The 16,437-nt window shown below is 47.0% G+C and overlaps 1 protein-coding gene across 8 annotated transcripts in view; it reads right to left on the bottom strand.

Moving 5' to 3' along the window:
- The window catches only part of LRRFIP1 (LRR binding FLII interacting protein 1), a 139,585-nt gene that overhangs the window by 84,815 nt on the left and 38,333 nt on the right, over positions 1-16,437 (bottom strand). The gene's annotated exons all lie outside the window — the stretch shown is intronic.

Genomic DNA, 16,437 nt, shown 5'->3' with positions numbered 1-16,437 from the left:
GGCGGGGGCGGGGCGGGGCCGCCTGCGCGCGCCGTCCGCGGAGTCCCGCCCCGTGCGCGCCCCTCCGCCACCGGAAAAGCGGCGGGGACGCTAGCTGCCGGCCGGCCCCGCCCCCGCCCCGCCCCGGCCGCCCTCCTGGGGGCCCGCGGCAGGCGGAGCAGGGCGAGCCGCGAGGCTGCGGGAAGCGGGCGCTCCGGGGAGGACCCCGCGCCGCGCGGCGGGAGGAGCGCTCGGGCTGCGGAGGCACCGGGGAAGGGGGGGGGGAACAGGGGTCTCCGCGGGGCGGGGCCACGTGGGGGAGGAGCCGGGGCGGGGCGACGGCTGCGTCCCTGTCCCCGCCGTGTCCTCCCGGCTCAGGCCAGCGTCCCCCGACCCTGGCAGCACCTGCCGGGGTGCCCCGCTGACGCATCACCCCGAGATGGCGCCGGCCTCCGGACGCGGAGCTGCGCGCAGACCGGACGCCCCGCTCACGCCTCCTGCGGCCCGGAGCACGCGCCCCTCGTCATTTAAAACCAAAGTCCTGGGGCGGCCCGTGGCGCACTCGGGAGAGTGCAGCGCTTGGGTGAGCAGCGGCGCTCCCGCCACGGGTTCGGGTCCTATATAGGGATGGCCGGTGCGCTCACTGGCTGAGCGCGGTGTGGGCGACACCAGGCCAAGGGTTGCGATCCCCTTACCGGTCACAAAAAGGACAAAAAAAAAAAAACCAAAGTCCTGCGGGCAAAGCACAGAACGGCTCCTGACCTCGCCAGGCTGGGGGCAGAAGCGACGGGAAGGAAACGACGCGGATTTTAACCAGGTCAGCCTGTCCTGGCCAAGGCCGCTGCCTGCTGCGCCCCCTCGTCGGACACTGCATCGAAGCGGCCCGCCTTCGGACCATGCCCTGGGGACGCGTTTTCGCAGGCCCTTGTCAGAAAGGCCACCTCCCCCCTTCAAAACGGGAATCTCCGGCAGAATCGCCTGGCCTGGTTTTCTGCAAAGGCGGCTCCAGAAAGCGTCCTGAGAGACGACACATTCACATTTAGATTTGCAGCCCCCCAATTCCTCTCTCTGCTACTCTGACCGAGCTCTAGGTCACTTGTCAGCGCACCACTCGGGTACGCTCACCTTTCCGCTGTCGCACCGGGCTCCAGGGGACGGGCTCCAGGGAAGGATTTGTGGGTGGGCAGGCAGCGGGGCAGGTGGGTTCTGAGGGGCAGGAGGACCTGATTTGGGAGGGACAGGGGCGAAGGAAAAGGCTGGGCAAAGGGCTGCTGTGGAGAAGCCCACCAGCGCCAGGCTTTGATGGGTAGGATCTAAGGCTCGCAAAACAACTTTCAAAGAGAATGAAATGCCTACCCTTGAACAGCTGTGTTCTCACTACAACACTTTTAAAAAATGTTGGTATAACAATTCCTGATTCTATAAAGTTCAATAAATTGGAGAAAATGTTTTAAAACTGTTCTACATAAGCAACTATAGGATTGATGGAATTTATCACGGAAAGCAATTATAATTTTACTAGTAGCAACAACTTCACAGGTGAGATTGATAGCCAGTTAATAAAATAGCCTTCTTTTGAGACATCAGTTTGAATATTCTGATCTAGATTCTACAGCTACTCACCACCCCAAACCCTGTGACCACATCTTCCTGAGCAGGGTGCTGGGACAGGCTTCGTTTGCTCTGCCTGTTCCCAAGGCAATGCCTGAAGACACCTGTAACTGGTACAGGGAACATTTTTTCAACCCCAAGGTGGCCAGTGAATTGCTAGTTGGCCTCTGGGGGAACCACATAGGGAAGGGGTTAAGAAAAAGGGGTCTGGAATTAAACCACTTGGTTCAGTTCCTGGTTCCACCACTCACATAGGATCTTGAGCATGAAACTTAGCCTCTGTATCTCCTCTCATCTAAAACATGCCAGTGATAATGACAGCGCCCACTCTAAACATGAGGACCAAAGGCCCTACCACATGGAGCCTGCTGACCACAGTTGGGGTGAGCTGCCCTGCTAGCCCAGTGCCTGACATGCAGGAAGTCTAGTAAAAATCAAACCAACACCCGCCTTGCTGCCTCCTGAGTCCCCTCTTTTGCCCTCTGCTGCCTGATAGAGTTCCCATGGTAGTTGCCCCTACTCAAGGTACCCAGGCCACCTTCTCTTCCACAGCAAGTAGGAAGCTGGACCACAGGTTAAAATGGCTGAGAACTGGGATGAGCCAGCCAGAGACACTGTGGGCAGCCCAGGTTAGAGAACCCCTGCTCACAAAAACTGTGGGAGGGGGTTGCTGTACAAAATATAGGTGACAGGGAGGTGGACCATGCCAGGACACTTTCATGGAGTAAGAAGCAACTAGCTTATGATTCTTAGTCTCAGAAACAAACTAACACTACTAGCAATAAAATAATAAATGCACAAGAGATTGCTGATTCCTCTAAGTGAGAGTATATTAAAGGAAACCACCATCCTAACACCCTTCTAGATGGCAGGATGCTGCATTCTGACTCATGTCTCAGCCCAGCCAGACCTGTGAGGTGGCCCATCTCAGAACCATTCCCAGCTCTAGGGCAAATATCAAAGTCTATACTGTAGGTTGAATGCTTAATAATAGATCTGCAACATAACCAGGGCCACTTTAGACAAGCCCAAGTACAAAATGGCACCGCCCACCCCCTCCCCTCCCCTCCCCCTTTCCCCTTACAAGAAGCCTCCTGACTTAAACAGAAACCCCTTTTGCTTCCACAAGGACACAGTTCTCCACCCCGATCCACATTAGCATAATGCCCCTCCTTGATGGTATCAGCCAGCCCTTGGTGCACTATATAAGCTCTACCACCCCCACACCTGGGGCTGTCCCCTTTTCAGCGCAGCCCTGGGCTGCCTGCTACTTTGACCACAGCCCTGCAGATTTTCTTCCTTTAATAAAGCTTGAACGGTACCCGGCATCTCCACTCACTTTCTTTCTTTCACTTAATATGTCCTTCTTAGTGTTATTATTTAGACCTGAGGGCCCCAGGAATAAAGTGTAGAGTCACAGTTGTCCTCTGTTAATTTTGGTACAAATAACGCTTCCCCTTCTAATGCAGACCCCACTCCCAGCCTTCTTAAACTAACAGCAAAGTCAATTGTGAGAGTGGAGAATGGGTGACTGGAACCTACAAACTTGACGCTGGGAAAGCCGGCTCAGAAGTCAAGGTAAGGGGTGTGGCTATGAAGAGTGACATTTTGTAGAATGGGAAGGTGGAGGTACTCAAAATTTTCATTACAACACTCATAGCTCTAAAGGCTCAAGGCAGCTTGGCAGAGTAATATAAAATCCTTTACCTTGAAGAAAAGAAAACTAAAACCACCTGAGTATGAAAAAAATCGGACTAAAAACCCCAGGTTCCCATCCTCAGGAAGGTTAGTGGAAGAAACCCGAGGGCCCCTTTGAAAGGTCTGAGTGGCATTGGGGGAGGGGGAGTCCTCAGGAAGAGGGTGGCCACTGCTGTGCCCCTGAGAGGGTTATTGTCCATCTGGACCATGCCAGTGTGGGGCCCGGGGTCTTTACATAAAGAGCTGTGAGGTCAATGATGCAGGGTTCCATTTTCTCCTTTTGGTAAAAACGACCAATGAACATCCACTTCTAACAAGTTGACTCTGAACTTCTGGCCCTTTCCAATCTGCCAGCCAGTGAGTGACCTGCAAACACACAGAATTGACCTGCGAGGACATTATTTAAGCCCAGAAGCTCTGCACTGAGAAGGTACTTTAGATTTTGTGAAAGGTCTGACTCGGGCATTCTTAAAAGTTACAATGTTTGTGATATAATTTATTTCCTCTGTACCCTTTCAGTGCAAATTAAATGTCCGAAATCTACAAACCAGTTCTCAGAAGTATAAGGAACTCCTGAGAAAAGAACAAAAGGTAAATAGAATGGTCTAATTTTGGTCTAGGAACATCAGAATCATAGCTAACCAGCAAATGCCAGGACATTTAAACAGTCTGGGGCCACACCCAAACATGGTTTACTTTGTTTCCATGTCATTGGTTTGTTGCTAGGTTCACTAGCTTTGCCTCCGCTGTGGTTTGGTGCTAAGTGCAAGGACTACAGAGACAAACCCTTACAGGGGTGACAGCACAAAGCAGAGGGCAGACGGGGGAGGGCAGGGTGAGTCTCCGCACTAGTCACATAACTAGCATGAAAAGTTTTTTCTAAATCCCAGCCCTAACATCTGTTTTTGATGAGCATGAATCACCAGTCATATTGATTACAGCAGAATAAACATCTCTAAATTGCTTGTACAAACAATGAGCTTTCATTTAGGTTATTATTTTATTTGGATCCTTCTGACTGATACCTAAAAACACTTTATATTATAAATGTGGTTCATGAAATGATCACCCAGGATTTGCACAGCACCTTTCAATTCACAAAGCCTTGTATACATACACTGAGGCTCACAAAGGTTACATGCACACGGCTTGTCCACAGATGCACGTGAGGAGAGTGAAGCCAGGTTTTCACCCCAAGTCCCCACCAAAAGTCTGAGCCCTCAGCATATCATGATGGAAAGACCCACCATGCTGCCTCCCTCCCAGCCACCCAGGGGTCCTCACTGGAAACAGGCATTCATCAGACAGGCTCAGTGAGTGTCCTTAGCTGTCTTCCCGAGCTCAGCCTGGACCAGTAATCTCACCTCCCCCTCTGGGGGCACTGGGAAAGCGATGCCCATACCCAGGTCGGTGGCTGGATCCCCCCGTTAAGACCAGGGGCATTGGTAGGAGCATCAAATAGGAGACCCAGACCCTGCCTGCTGTCTGCAAAGAAAGTAGTACCCCATGGTCAGCCAGTCCAGCTCAAGCCCAAAATGAACTTGGCCTGCAGGCCAGGGTCCTGACTGCCTCCAGGGGACAGAAGCACCGGGAACAAGAGCGCGACAGCACCTGGCTGGGCTTCACACACAGTAGCACTCTTCATTCCCACAGCTGCTCTGTGACTTGGGTACTAACTTAATCTCCTCCAACCCTCTCCCTCGGGGAGAAGGAGACCATGAGTGGGCTCTTCTGGAATGGGAGCATATTGTCACTGCTTGGAACATGGTAGGCACTGCATAAATGATGGGTGGGGAGACGAACGGATGGGTGGTTCTCCTAATAAAATGAAGGACTTCGATAGGTTATTTTTAACTCTCATTGATCTTTAGTTGGTTTTATATTTTTGTAGCAATTGGCAATAGAAAATCTCTTTAAAAAATGACATGTCTAGGGCTGGCTGGTTGCCTGCATTGCTTACAGTGCAGAGTTATAACACCAAGGTCAAGGGTTCAGATCCCTGTACTGGCCAGCTGGCAAAAATAAAAATAAAAAATGACATGTCTTTAGGATTTTTTTTTTTTTTTTTTTTTGCATAACTACTTGTCATCCAGCAATTCACAATACTTCTTATTCACCTAATAGGTTTTCTTTTTTCTTTCTTTTTTTTTTTTAAAATCCCTTTAGATTTTGTAAGGTGAGAAGTTCGATTTTTGGTTGAACTGAATTTGAAGTGGTGGCAGAAAACCTCTGTGGAGGTGTCCAACAGGCACTTTAGCACAGAAGTATTGATTAGTTAAAGGTAATGATAAAAACTGGTAGCATGAATATTACATAAAAGAGATTGCAGGAGGGAATCGTGGGTCTCTGCATTTGGTGGATAAGAGGTGTGTAAGAAACAAGCCAACACAGAGAAGGGGCAGTGAGAGAAACAGAAAACAGAGGCATCTCCTGGAAGCCAGGGGAAAGTCTTTAAACTGCAACAAGAAAAACAATGGTTATTGCATTCTATTGATAAAATTCTACAATCAAACATTTTCGATGATTTGCATATGTATAAAAAATGGCAGATTGCAGCCTGGGAGGAAGGCAGGACCAAGGGGAGGGTTTTGGGTGGGGGATATTTGTTTACTTTGTTGGTTTTTAAAGAGGGAAGAGACTTGAGCCTGTTAGGAGGCTGAAAGGAGAGTGGGAAGAGATGGAGTGTGTGTGTGGGAAGCCTGAGGGGGGCTGACGAGTAGGCGATGGGGGTGCTGAGAGAGGGGAGTCGCCAGGCACTGGCACCCTGTACTGAGTCAGGATTTGACCTGATTCTGAGCTACATGGAGATGAAAGAACCAAAGTGTCCAGGAGAGGGCAGGTGACAAGAAGTGCAGGGACAGTGGACAGGAGAGTCGAGGGAGGATGAGGAGCAGGAGGGACAGAAATGGGAGGACCTGCCACAGAGTGGGATCTGACCGGCCCAGTGGCACTGTGTCCAGAATCTGAGCACAGAGCCCTTCCACGGAGCTCCGTCAAACCCAATAATGTTGCCTTGGGGTAAAATCTGATCCACACTTAATAATTTATCATTTATTTTGCTCTGGAATTAAGTTCATCTCCAAAAGTGTCCAGTAGTAAGTCCACAGCGATCCTAAATGTATCCATTCCTCATCGCTGGTGATCCTTAAGGCCAGACCAGATTGGTTGGGGAAACACCCTCTGTATGTGGTCACCAAGGAAGTGGCCGCAAACACCTTCAATAGAGCATCTCTTAGGACAACCAATTCTTTTTTTCATCAACACACACTACAATATCAACTATTTTCTACAAATATTTAAAACAGGACAACTAAAATCCATCATGTTTTCCACAGTCATGTAGGAGCAAACTCCAAAAAGTCCCAAGTCAACTCTAATGTAAAGAAAAAAAATCTATATATGCTCTCAGAATAGTCCATTATAAATGCTATTAATCAGAATAGTGACATGGGAAAATTAAGCTTTACTCTTAACAACTGTATTCACTAGGTAACAGAATGCCCCACTGATAGGAAATAAATCAAATAATTCAATATATAGTTGGGAATAGAAAATGGCAATTAAAAAAAAATATATATTTATATATATATATTTTTCAGATACTCACCCATGTATTTGGCTTTGCCTCAATAATCCTGCCTATGAATTTAACATCCTAGAAAAGGGAATGTTCCCGATAATCAGAGCCATGAAATAAATCTTTATCCTACTAGCTGAAAAATCCAAAAATCAATCAGGCTACAAAAGTGATTGACAAATGTCATTCACAGAAAGGAAGTGTTTGGAGACATAGGAATTTTTAAACTGAGTTTAAACAGTATCCATAGCAAATAGGGAAATTTAAGGATATTTGAGATGGATTCAGTGTTTACAAGTCAGGCCCTGCTGCCAAACAGCTTGACTTGCAGATTACCTGACTTAAGAACAGACAAAAACATCAGGAAAAGTGAGTAACCTTCCAACCTAAGGCAGAGAAATTCTGAAAACAGTATCCCTAAAATAATCTTTCCAAGAAAATGAATTTCCCTGAAGGAATATAAAGACTAAAACACACTTCAGCATAATACTGAAAACACATGCCCACAGTCCAATACAAAGGGTTTTCCCTTTGCAGTCCAGCCCCAGAAACAGTCAAACAAAGCCATCAACAGTCAGACCACAGCAAAGCGCCAGATTATGAGCAACTTCTTCAGCATCAATTCCTATGGACTGGGTATTTTAGAGAAGATTTAACATATAATATGAAAGCCTCACCTTTGAGAAATGAAGATTTTAGATGAACTTCAAGGGGAGTTTAAGGAGCAGCAAAGAACAGCAGTCTGGAGAGACATGTTTGGCACAGGAGTGGAAATTCTGGAATAACTGGAGATCAAATAGCCACTCCTGACCACGTCACCTTTCTACCCTGCACCTTGCTCTCTTGCTGGGGCAGCTGCCTTCACATCACAGCAAGGGCGTGATCCCCTAACCCCACCGGAGGCTTCCAACTGCTTCTCCTGACCAGTGGGTTTGATTTTAGTTACTCGGATTATATTGAAGCCCCTTACCCTTTCCTCCACTTCAGTGGTGGCGTCCGTCTTAAATGTGGTATTAGACTTTACGGGGAAACTCTAGTACAAACATAGAGCAGGACTCCTCAACCCTGGCACTCCTGACATTTCAGGTCAAGTAATTCTTTGTTGTGTGGCTGTCCTGTGTGTCACGAGATGGTCAGCGGCATCCCTGGCCTCCACCCACCAGATGCCAGTAACTCTCTCCACCCCAGTGTGACAACCAGAAGTGTTTGCAGACATAGCCAAATGGCCCCCAGTTGGGAACCCCTGTTCTAGAGGGACTTGTACCTGCATCCAAGGCACCAACAGGGTGGAACCACATTGACTTGTCCACTGACACAGACGAGTCCACAGCAGCATGTGCACAGAAATGATGGTCAAGATGGAAATATGTGAACAGATCATCTAATACCAGCTGCCCTCTTTCTTCACCAAGGAAGAACTCAAAATCAGGGCTGGTGGTCAGGAGCAGCAAGAATGTCAGCACCAGGAACACCAAGAGACAGGAGGTGGGGCCACAGAGCAGGAAGCTGAGATCTCAGAGGTGGTGCAGGCACGACAAGGCCAGGGTGTGATCATGGAAGTGGGTGGAAGAAAGAATATCACAAGTGACAGGGTCAAAGAACTGGGATTCACTGCTGGCACCTCTGGCAAGGCCGGATGGAAGAGTGAAGGCTGACCAGAGAGGAGGCAACGCTGCACCCTACACGGAATGCAAGTGCCTTGCGCACAAGCCCTCACACCTCCAAAGCAGAGGTTTGGGAGGCAATCTGGTCTGAAACCCTGCTCTGCCGCTTACTAGATTGTAGTTCCGAGCAAGTCCCGTGACCTCTTCCACCTTCTAGTGTAAAGTGGGGACAGACGCAGCCACCAGACAGGACTGCCCAGAGGACGCAGATAACAGTGGGAGCCGAGTCTGACATGAACAGGTGTCCCGATGGACAACATGCAGCTCATTCTGTCCATCATTTTACAGAGCATGGATGATTTGTCCTGCAAGACAAGGGACTCTGGAACGGCAATTTACATACAGGTTAGAGAAGTTGTGGTTGGAGTCGAGTGTCACTTAGCTTGGCCTGGATGTAAAGCTTCATCAGCTTTTCTGGAGCACACAGGGTGCTTCTGCCCATCAGGCAGCTGCCTGCCTCCAGCCCAGAATTTTGCCATGGCCTTACTGCTATTCCCAAAGCCAAGCTTTAGGTGTTCTTGGTTCTTAGGCAAGTATGTTACGAATACAACTATGTAAAAAGCTTATGCATACAAAGACTGGAAGGAAACACAGAATCAATGAAAGGGCTGCTCTATTTTAAGTAGCAGAGCCGTGGGAGTTCTATTGCTTTTCAGATACCCTTAGATATTGTTAGAATGTTCTTTTAATAATATTCAGGTTAAGGAACTTGAACTTCATTGAGGAAGCAGTAAAAGACCCACAGAAAGTATGTGAACAGGAAAGGTAAGATTTTGTTTGAACAAAGAACCCGTAGCCTACACACACAAAAAATTGAAAATCTCCTTCATTATTCTTTAAAAAAAATTTCCTGTTTGGTCTCACCATTTATTCTTCCAGATTAACTTTACAGTCTACTTGTTAAGCCTTATACCAGTCCCTCTTAAACTGGGATTTTATTCGAGTTGCGTTATAAGAGTATTTATAATTTATCTGGGGATGGATTAACATCTTTTCAACACTGAGTCTTCTCATTCAGAAACCAAGCGTCTCTCTCTCCACTTTTCAATCTAATATGTACTTCAGTAAATTAGAGTTTTCTTCATACAGGCCTCACATATTTCTCTATTCCTATATATTACTTTGAATGGGACCTTCCTTTTATCCATTATTTTAAAAATCATTATGGTAGGATACAGGGATGCTTTGGATTTTTTTTTATATTATTACCAACTATTTTACTGAACTGTCAGTTTTAGAATAACTGTTTGGAGCTGACATATACATAATCTGCAAGCAGTTTTACAAAATTTCTCTCTCCCCTTCAGGGGTGTCATTGCTGATCTCTTTGTCCGTCTAAGGATCAGCGCTCCCGTCATCATTACGACTTTCCAGGGGCCTTGCTCCATCCCTTTTTTCTAAAATTGGATAGTCCACAATCAGGGAAATAATAAGGACAGGGCAGCTTTGTGAGTTAGTGCTTGCACTGTAATGATACAGAACAGGACTTGAGGCTTGTCAGAATTAAACAGCATTTAAAATTGCCTTCGAGGTAAACAGAGAGTGGTGTTGTAAGACATCTGACAAGGCACCTGAAAGGAAACAAATTACAAGTCTCACTACAAGACACTCTTGCCAAAAGGTTAGACTCTAATTTGGACCAGTAAAAGATAAATAGGCAAAGCAACTTGGAGAAGATAGAATACTCAAGTCAGTGAAAAGTTATTATCGTTGGTGTTAGAATGCAATTGTTTTCTGCAGGGAGAGACACTGAAGATTCTAGAGCCAATACTGCCTTCTGGGGATCTTCAGCTCTGGGCAAGTTACAAGTCCTCTCTCTGTATCTCAGTTTCCTTATCTGTAAAATGGGAGTAATAATGGCATCTAGTTCACAGGGCTGATAAGGATTAAATGATTGTTATTCACAATCATTATTTAAATAAATACAATGCTAAATATAAGTGTAGTGAAGATGTTTGGTCTATATGATGCAAGCTACAAAGTAGGAGGTTACTTTGAAAAGTTCATGAAAGAATAGAATTAAAAGGTAATATGAATCTTTCCATGAACTTTTTGAAGTACCCTCATAGTTCAAGGAGCATTTAAATCTAATGTACCCCTTCCGGTCAAGATAGTGGAATAGATGGAACAGTGTTACTCTCTCGTACAAATCAGCTAATTTACAGCTATTAAAAAGCAATGACAGCCAAGCTGGGGCCACTAGAGCTCAGGAGAAGAGGAGGAGAGACCTACGGAGTGCATGAAGGTGGGAGAAGCCATAATGAGAAAAAGAAAGGACCACTCCCACAGTTTCAAGCCCTGGCCACTTCAAGGCTGGCCCTGGGGAGCACATGGAGTAAGAGCTGGCAAAAGCCACTGCTGTGCCCTTTGTGTGGGGTTGCTCAGAGGTGGCAGGGGAAAGAAAGGCCTTAGTGGCCCTCAGGCCAGCAAGACCACTAACAGGGTTCCCGTGGACCCACATAGGAGTGAAGGGCCACACAACTGAAAAGAGCCACTCAGAGGCTGGTGAGTCATTACAAGGGACTGGTACATGGCCTGTCCCATGGGAAGTGTTTGCAGCATGGGTGGTGGGGGAGACAGGCCCACCAGAGGAACACTGGGGCACAGCATGGACAGCTGACCTGCCCTCTAATCAGCACAGGACCACTCAGTGGAGACTGGTCAGGAATATAGAACTGCAGGGGGTGCAGTTTGCTGGAAAGACTCAGGCCCAGACCAGCGTTTCCACACAACCCAGGTGCACCGGACCTCACAAGACCTGGAAGTACATACAAGGTCAACCATTAAAACCTGAGCTACACATAAAGCCTTCCCCAGAGAATCAGCAGCAAAGCAGCAATTTAGCTCAACTACAGGGCTCAAGTTCTGGTCCCCACAGGAAGTTCCCCCATTTTAGAAGTAAGCAAAGGAAAACAAATTAGTTCCAGTGCAGAGTTTAAATGGTGGGAACAACAAACAATCCAACACAGAACTGAAAGAAAAAACAAAATACCCACACACCAGAGACAAAGTTTGATATTAACTAGTAAAGATCTCACATCACCAAAGAACACCTGTAAAACCTAGAAGGACTGGAGGACCCCTGGGTTCCCAAGCCGGGGAGGTGGGACGGCCAAGGGGCCTGAGCCATGCTCCTTGACATCCACAACCAGCCCAGAAATGACCACCAAGCTAATGCGGGTAGTCAGATAGTGCCCCGGGCTCCTGAGCCAGGGTGGTGGGGGACCGCGGGCTTCAGCCACACCCCCCGACATCTGCAACCAGCCCAGGGACGACCACTGACCTACCACTGGAAGCCCCCTGGTCTTCTCTGCAGGAATGAGGGGGGTGCCATGGGCCTCAACCATGCCCCCCCTCCTTCCTCCTTCTCCCACCCTATTTCCTTCCCCCTTCCCTTATCCCCCTCCCCACACTGCTCCGTAACAACATCTTAGAATGTAAAAAATAACAATATAAATTAAAAAAAAAATTCTAATGTACCCAGTCACAATTTACAAGGGGATGTGGCAGTTCACATTTGTCCCAGACAAAGCTGCCCCTCCCTACCCGCCTTCCTGCCACACCCCAGTGTGGCCTCCACCTCCTGTGCTGCTCAGAACTCCCAGCCTTCTATATATACCCTGGTGCAGGGAAATACACAAGCTCGTAAATCACACAGAACCTCAACATTAACTGGAATTCTAAGTCATGCGACTTTAGTAGGAGTAACCATATTACTTTTCTAGAACAGGAGACCTGAACTTGGCAATGGTCATTTTTTGTAAGGCACCCACTAAACTTCATGAGACAGATAAGGAGCTATGACTGTGTCTCCAGAGAACGGTATTAGGCAACAGAAGCTCACGAACTTCTTCTTTTGGGTGAAGGGTCTCTCCTAACATACAGGCTTTAGAAAAAGGGGAAATTATCTGCCCACGCTGACGCAACTAACTCAGAGTATTAAAAAGATAAAAATGTTCAAACCTTGCAGTTCTAATATTCTGTGATTATTTAAGATACATGTCCATTTAGAATGAAATATCGTAGGTCCATCTCTAACTTTTAGCATCTTCGTCTCTGGGAGAAGTTGAAGGGGCACAGGCAGTGAGAAAGCGGGAAGGAGGGAGAGATGGACACGGCTGCAAGGGGTGGTCCAAGTTCAGGGGCGGCTCCCAGTAGCCACAGGTAAGCAGTGCTAGAGGTTCCATGTTGGCTTAGTAATACTAGATAATGTAATGATGGAAAAGGACCCACATTAAAATTTCAAATAATCCACATTAAAAGCAAAAACTAAGTTACACTTTCATGGGTGGAAGCAACCTAGATGTCCACTGACAGATGAACAGATAAACAAAATGTGGTATGTACATACAATGGAATCTTATTTAGACCTAAAAAGATAGGAAATCCTGTCACATGCTACAGCATGGATAAACCTGGAGGACATTAGGCTGAGTGAAATAAACCAGTCACAAAAGGACATATACTGTATTATTCTAATTGTAAGGGGTACCTAGAGTAGTCAAATTCATAGAGAGAGAGTAGAATGATGCTTGCCAGGGGGTGGGAGGGAGAGGGAATGTGGAGTTTGTGTTTAATGAGGGCAGAGCTTTGGTTCTGCAAATGAAAAAGTTCTGGAGGTAGATGGAGGTGAGGGTTGTGCAATAACATGCATGTGCTTAATGCCACCGAGCTGCACGCTAACAAACGGTTAAGACAGTAGATTGTATGTTACCTGTGTTTTACCATGATTTTAAAATAGTAATGTTTTTTAAAAAGAACAATTTACTCTTTTTTTCTATGCAATATCACAAAAGGAGGAAGATGAAAGCCAGTGTGGAATTTTTCCCAGAAAACTGAAGCTAGACGGTGTGGGCTCCGACAGACTTTACATGAAACCAGCCACACAAATTAGAAAATCTGTGTGGAGAGAAATCTTCAGATAATGCAACTAAGGCACATTTCTGTCTTAAAATCATCTCCCTACCATGAGCTCTCTACATTTGAAATTCATGGATATGGAGTCACCATGACCCTATGTGAATTTTCAGGTATCACCAGAAAAATAACTGTCAGGACGGGCAAGACGGCATTCTGTGTTGACAGTCGCTTGTTTAACGAAAGAGGAGGAAAGAAGGCAGCAGGCATCATGCAATCCTGCTTGCTTTAAGTACATGCATTTACCATGAACTTTTACGGGGAAAGCAAAGCATGGTGGTAAAAATGTATGTTAATTAAATTCATAGAGACAGAAAGTTGATGGGGGTTGGCTAGGGGTTGGGGCAGGGTGACTGGGGAGCTGGTGTTTAATATGTACAGAATATCAGTTTTGGAAGATGAAAAAGTTCTGGAGATGGAAGGTGGGGATGGCTGCACAACAGTGCACTGAATACTAACAACTGTACCCCTGAGAGTGGTCAAAATGGTCAATTTTAAGTTATAGGTATTTGACCACAAATAAAAACAATTTATGTAAAAAGTTCTACATTTTAAGAAAGTGGTCTGGTCGACTTCCTACTTTACGGCATTCTGTCCAGCTCTAAAAATGGTGTTTGCCACAGTGTGTAATAGGATGCGAAACACTTATGAGGACGTTCAGTGCTCGCACTCGCAGACAACAACTAAGACCCTGAGAAGATGCGCCAAAACGTAGCCATGGCTGTCTTTCCGTCGTAATGAGAATACAGATAACTTTTTTTAAATCCTTCTATTTTCTGGCGTTTTTTCGATGAGCCATGTACTACTTTTAAAAGGGGGAAATGAACATAATGCTTGTTTTCCTCCCTAACATTTCATGAAAAGAAAGAATGGGGAAAAAAACCCTTTATGTTTTGTGTTCCTAGTGGCTTTTAAACCTGGCCCAGGAAACTGCAATTCACTAGGCTGGCCACCCCTTCGGTGCCCCTCTGCTCTCTGTGTAATGGGTCCCCAGGCAGGCTGCAGAGGCCTGTGGGCCACGCTCAGAACAGTGCTGTTAAATGCACAAAACATGGGGTTACAAAGGAAACCGATGCTTCAGATTATCAAAATTTCTTTTCACATCCTGGCATAGTGTATCAATCGGAGTCCAGGCAGGAAAAAAAGACATTACAGCAGTTGTTTCAATGGAAGTGATTAATACCAGGGCTGCTAATCAGGAGGGGGTGGCTAAAAAGGACAAAGGGGCAAGGGGCAGTCACTCCAGGGGCAGCCAGCGCTGGGGAGCACAGGACCGGGCGAGTGCGCCCCCAAAGCTGGAGGGGGACCCAGAACGCAGGCTCAGACAGGACTTGACGAGGGTGGTCCTGGGAGCGTGAAAACCACCAGAAACGGAACCCGCAGCCGCTGCCAGGGTGAAGGCGTTGCTGGGCGACGCTCCCAGAAACAGGAAGCAGCAGGAGCGGCTCCTCCCCCGCCTCACGGGCGCCCCCTAGTGTCCCCTAGCAGAGCCCGGGGCGCAGAGCTCTGGCCCCTCACGGAAGGGAGGGTTTGGAGGGAGAGACAAAGGCTCACTAACCAGCACACACGTGCACTTCCTTGTTAATGCACTAAGTGACCAGAGCTAATGTCTGCGATGATACTGATGGAGTGATGCATGCAAACGATCTCCCTAGCTAGCTGCCACAACTGCAAAGTGACCTAAAAATATCTGTGATTTCTATTGGTGCCGAGGTCACACCTACCATCATAATTGAGGGTCATGCTACTCTTTTTTTTTCCTACCCAACTTCAGGGATCTCTAGAAATCCCTCGGGGGATTTGGAAACTTGAGGTTAAGAATTCTTCTGGGTTGTTCGTGTCAAATACAGTTCTCTTGTCTTCCTTAATCTGTGCTTTTTGCTTTTAAAAAATCACATGATTGATCATTGATACCAGAGTTTTTTTCTTTTTTTTAACGTTTTGAAAGCAAAATACACACATACACGAAATGCAAATTCGTGGTTTTCTATACGGCTCTCATTTAACTGGTACTGATGACCACTCCTGCAAAGTGATTATTTAGTAACTTTGCACTTTATTTTTCAGATTATACCTATTTCTGAACGCCACAGCAAAGAAAGAAAGAAAACACATGACTGCACTTACCTCTTTGCTCCCACCCACCTGAGGTCTGCAGAGCTCCTTCCTGTGACGCCTCTTACTGCCTGGGCTCTAGCAGCCCCACCTCTTTGACCATGACCTAGATGTCGATGAGATATAGGCCAGATCTTTATGTCTAATCCCGACTTCTCCAAGCATCAGCCCTTGCCAGCTGGACACTTCGACCTGGATGTCCCAAAGGCATCTCAAACATGGCTTTTCCAAAACAGAACTCCTGTCATCCCTCTTGCCCCTGCATTTCCTGTCCTATGGAGGCACCACCAACCATGCGTTCTAGGAAGGCTTTTCTGAACAGTTCTGTGCCTTATGACAATCATAGGAAGAATTTCATAGGGCTGGTTGCTGTAAGGATTAAACGAGATGGTACTTGTGGAAAATTCTCATAGACAACACTCTCTGCGTGGCACAGAGCCTTACTATCAGTGGATGCCCACAGGTGCCAGCTGTTGGCACTATTCTCAAGGTAACCTCTTCCCCCTCACTTCCCACTCTCAATTCACCACCAAGTCAGCTTCCTCTCTTGCTACCACTTCAGTGCACTCCCACGGCTACTGTCTCATACAGGCCTCGGCTTGTCTCCCCAGGATGATGAGACTAATCCCAAAGATCCCCCCACCCCCGCCGCCGCCATACTGCTGCCAAAGTAGTCTCATTCATTCAGTCAGCAGACCCAGGGCCACCACCCGTCAGATATGACACTTACTATGGACACAGCAAAGAACCAGGGGCAACCGTGCCTTTCAGAGGGAGTCGCACAAATAACTGATGATAATTGTGATAAGTGCCATGTCATTAAGCAGAAATCTCCCCACACCACGCCAGAAAACACGAACTCGTGCCTTCTGAGGC

The sequence above is a fragment of the Cynocephalus volans genome, chromosome 1 (genome assembly GCF_027409185.1).
Source record: "Cynocephalus volans isolate mCynVol1 chromosome 1, mCynVol1.pri, whole genome shotgun sequence".
In the NCBI taxonomy this organism is placed as follows: domain Eukaryota; kingdom Metazoa; phylum Chordata; class Mammalia; order Dermoptera; family Cynocephalidae; genus Cynocephalus; species Cynocephalus volans.
This window is presented reverse-complemented; position numbering and strand designations above follow the sequence as displayed.